The following is a 5,122-nucleotide window of genomic DNA, read 5'->3' on the forward strand; positions in this document are numbered from 1 at the left end:
GGTATACACCAGGACGACAAGAATCCAACACCTCCCTCCTGTTGGACCCTGCAGCGCAGCTGATTCATTTATCGCTGGACATTGGAACTGCCTAATATAACGGTCCCCTCCCTTCCCGACCGCTGATGCCTTACCCTAGGCAGTGCCCTCGGAGTAGGGGTAGGGGCTGCAGGTACGGTGGTGCTGTCATCCGACAGCACCTGGGACCTGTTGGAGACGGGGATGGTATCTGCCTCCGCAGAGTCCAATCCTCGCCGCAGCGTTACCTTCCCCTTGCCCCGAGACACGACCCTCCCAACGCTCGACCTACGGACGTGAGACACTGGGATTACCCTAGTATACCATGTTTTGTTTGTGGGTAGTATAAAATTGTGGATTTTGTATGCGGTGCCCTAACACCCCCTGCCAAACGCCCTTGACGGGGCTGGCAAAGAATTAAGTAGATCTAACTGTAGAAACGTTATTGAATTTACTTCAAACAACTTGTTGTAAGCAAAATAAGTTACAGACTGCAAATTTCAAAGCATACAGATGTAAAGTAATAGCGAAAAAAGTGCTTTGTGAGTGTAGCCTATGAGGAGTGAAATTACGAAAGCGCGTTGAGTAAGCCATAAATATACACAGGCTCTAGGAAATGAGGAGAATTTCTGAGAAGCTGAAAGTTTCAGGAGAAGCCAAGGGGATGGACTCAATTTGAAAAACTGGCTGAGGTGTCAAAGAGCGATTAATTCTTTGGTAAAGTGATAACGTTGTTCACCAAGGCATTGGTTTTGCTTTTTATGACTCCTTTCTCCTTAAAAAAATCTTTTGTTGCCCGGACATATTGGGCACTTTGGGTTAAGAGACATCGTTAAGTTTCAGTCTTTGCGAATACCGCAGAGAGATTCGTCGTTAATGCGGGGCTATTACGTCAAAGGATTCATAATAACTGCCGTGAAGTAGCATTTAAGAAGAGGTTATCACGTGCAAGTTGATTGACGTTTCGCCTCCCTCCCGACGCACGAGAGAAGCCAACAGTCTTGGAGGGGGATGGAAATACAATTGTCATTAAAAGGTGTTTACAACCTACATGACGTTTCCATCGTGGCAAGAATGCCCTCCCCTCCGGGTGGTATGGGAGGGAGTTTCTGTTAGGGGGATTCGTGGGGTGGGCTGTAAGGTGTGTGCCTGTGAATTTACGCCCCGCGTGCACCATTGGTGTGTCTCACTCCCCATGCGTGGTGCGGGGAGGAAGGAGGAGGAGGGGGGATCCACTGGCGCAGGCATTTGTTTATCTCTCCCTTCCCAGTGGTGCCATCTCTCGGCACCCATTGTGTCCCTCCTCGGCCAACCGAGGCGGTGGACGCCCACCCCCGGCTTTGTTCTGGCGTGCGTAGCGCTCCCTCGCCTGGTTTTGTTTTCTGCCCGGGAGTCGTAAATAACATTTTATGCCGCGGCCAAATAAAGAGTACAATGAATCAGGGAGGGGTGCGAATCCCCATTCTCCGACCCCTCCTCCCCTTTCCCCCTCCCTCTATCCCCAAACACCGCTCGCCCATCCCCCACCCACCCTCTGCATCCCACTGGGCTCCTGGGGAGAAAAATCCCCATTGTGTCGCGTTTTTTGTTTCGTCACACTTAACCTCGCATTAATAAATGAGTAATTTTTTTCGGGGTTGGAAATGGCCTCTCGCCTTTGTGAGCATCGTGGATGGGGAAAGGAAATTAATATCTTTGTCGGGACAAGACGTTTTGTTTTGAAGTAATTTTAGGTTTCATTGCGAGGGATACGGTTGCCTGCTGATGCTATTTGCTCCTGCGAAAGGGAGATTAGTAATTAAAGAGAGGAATGAGCAAGGGAGATTGGATATGGTGTAAGAAGTCTAGACATGAGGTTCAAACATTTTTTGTCCATAGGATGGGGTTGCAGACCTTCTGGACGAATGTTCATTCGGCATACTTTGCAATTATTTTTTTTTCGTATCATTCCCTGCATGGGACTTGCTCTTTAATCAGATTAAATTAATTAAGCACTTGGTACAATCTTTGGAAATGTGGGAGACATTAAACTAAGAAGAATAACATTGAAAGTTTGATAAATACAAGCTCTACCGAGAGTACATGTAAGTGTCCACAGAATATAAGTCTTTTACACAGCGGTAGACTAAAAGGATGAAAATTTTATGGCACAATGATGTTATTTCTATATTTTTATTATTTTTTTTGAGAGCTTTGGTATTACTCAATTGTTATATCTTTTTAATTAAATATTAATACAATATTACGATTGATTTTTAAGGACAACATGTGCAATGTAGTAGCAAAATGTGTTCTTTGCCTGCACTCTAAACGCTATTGAATGAAAGCCAACTGAGTTCGGCGGTAACCTTTAGAGGAGTGAACTGTTGGGTTTATTCTTTAAATGCTATGCATTATTGAATGTTTTTGAAACATGATCAGCACATTTCATTCAATATCATATAACTTTGAGCGCTTCTTTTCAAAGCGAGGTTTTTAACGTTGTCCGTAGTGGTGAAAATATTGACAGTGGAATTAAACTCCAAGAAATTCTTATTTTCAGAAATCTGTAGTTCTGCAGCTTTGAGATATTTCAAGGGTGGCAACTTGTATTTAATTTACATTGTATCAAGTCCTTGTATGAAGTAATAATAAGTTTGATGAAGTTCGTTCAGGTTTTTTTGAGTCAGGGGTTTTTCGTGCAATCCGTCATTTAAACCAGAAAAATTATATAAAATATTTTAAAATTGGGTGAACGGGGATTTTTATTACGTTTATTGAATAAATTTTATCATTGAATGTTTAATTTATTGAACAAACGTAGTGCTAAAAAACTTAAATATGCCAAAAACAATTTCCATATATTAACATTGTGAATATAAAATAATATAATTAATAAAAACCATAAACACAGTAATCAACCCGAAGGTCGGTTTGGTAGGTGATAGCAGAGTTCACCCAGTACTAAGTCCTATACGGCGAGTGAAATTCACACATTAGGGTAGGGGGGCCAGTTCCTTTCCCTGTGCCTGTTATGGTTTTCCAGGAAGACCTGGTACCCGAAAAGCCACGCAGGTCGGGTGGAGTTTAGGGTGCCCAGAGAGACCCAGGGATCGAATCCGATCCCTTCGGTCAGTAGTCCAACGCTATTCTCCTGGACTACCACGCCCCCACAATATGTAAAATTAGTATGCTAAAAATAAATAATAACAATTAATAATACTTGGTGTATAACTCAGCAGCACGAATTCATAATCAGTCAAAGTTTAAAGTTATCCCTCTTGCTCCCTCCGCTAACGTTTTGCTCCAATCAGATGAGACATTCAGCAACACTCTTATTAAACAATTGCTTCAGACAATTATCGCGTTAGTGAATAAACATCCAGCAAGAATCGCATCGGATTTTGAGTCACAGAAGACGTCCCACTCGAGAAAATTGACCACGTTTGTCTCTTCACGTTCTAAACGGCAATGGCATGAGTCAGAGTGTCCATGCCATTTAGCCACTGATAAATTTTGTCATAATTACAGGTTTTTCAGTGTTTATTTGACATTTATATGGAATTTGGCCTAAAAATGCTTTGAACAGGATTTTAAACAGCGGTGAATGAAGAAGGTATATTTCTGTAGCCAACTGAAGTCACCCAATACATTGATATCATTCCGACAAAATGCTGCTCATTGCACAGATGAACCAAAATGAATACCAATATCATTTGTAGCTCATTGGAAGATCGGGAATTAAGATGCTGAACAACTCACAATTCCTTCAACTCAAATAAACATTAATTGAATTTAAATGGACCAAATGACATCTCTTATCTTATCCTAAACATAATATACGCAGAATAACATTTTCGAAACACACGACAAAAGTCAAACACCGCTACGATTGAAACAATTCTTGGCTAATTGTAAGTATTGTGATGAAATATTACGCGTATGAGTGCAGCGCACATTATTTCTTCTTTTTAGCATTCAACAAGCCGCACCGTTAAAATAAAAATTTTTGACCGTAAAATTTCAACATTCTTCAAGTTTTTTCCAGATTTCTTGAGGACATCATCGTGGGTAATTGTAAATTCAACTGCAGATACCGCAGAACTGTGGGGCGATGATTACTAATTTCACGCCCTTGAAAAGATCCATTTGTTTTTGGGAAAAAAAACTTAACCTTACTCCAAAAGCACACCCTTGAAAAGATGTACCTTACTTCAAGCAGAGATTGGAAATGATACTACGAGCAGAAAAGTCTTCGTAATTGCGTGAATGATGTATTAGAATAAGATGTCTGTATTAAACTTGAGTTTACACCCATTCATTTAGTTGTTTCTCGGTATAAGTGTCGTCTATGATAACGATATTAACTTAGTGTTCAACGGTCCAAACCACTTGCAGGGTGCGTTCTAAAAGTGACGCAATTATTTTTTTAATGTATTTCATTGAACAGATTTGCGGAAACACTTAAAATTCTTCAAAGTACTGTCCTTGGACCTATACACATTTTTCCAGCGACTCTGACATGACCGTTACGTGCCTTGGAAGGCGTCTTCAGGGCCCTCTGGCAAGTTCTTCGTCACCGCTGATTGGATCTCTTCCATGGATCGAAATACGGGTTCCTTTCAGGGTTGCCTTAATCCGAGGGAACAAAAAGAAGTCTGCTGGAGCGAATTCATCGACATCGACATAAATACCCCGCGATTCACCAAAAAGGTGTGTGGCAGGGGGTGCAAGCACTAGGTTAGAAGGGTGAGTGAAAAGGGAGGTTTTGAGAGAGGAAGGAAAAGGGAAAAATATTCGGTAAAAAAACCATCAAATAGCGTACAAATGTTAGATGTAGACTTCATTCAAAACAAGGGCTAGTTCATCTATTAAATTAGATATTTGCCAAGCGAAAAAAGGACCAAAACCGTTGATACTGCAGGCCTCCGCCAAAAAAATACAGGTCATTCAGAACTGAAAAGGAAGAGGGGGAAATTCCACCATGCCATGGACATGCTCCATGGTCATGGTCTTCCGCCCCAAAAGGTACAGGTTGGGAATGTGACACACCCCTGCAGGCAACGGAGGCGTCCCCCCCCATTCACAGAGAGAGACTAGAGGGGATGGAAGGAGAAACTGTAAA

This window comes from Hetaerina americana, unplaced genomic scaffold, assembly GCF_022747635.1.
Source record: "Hetaerina americana unplaced genomic scaffold, ioHetAmer1.1.p SCAF_6, whole genome shotgun sequence".
Lineage (NCBI taxonomy): Eukaryota > Metazoa > Arthropoda > Insecta > Odonata > Calopterygidae > Hetaerina > Hetaerina americana.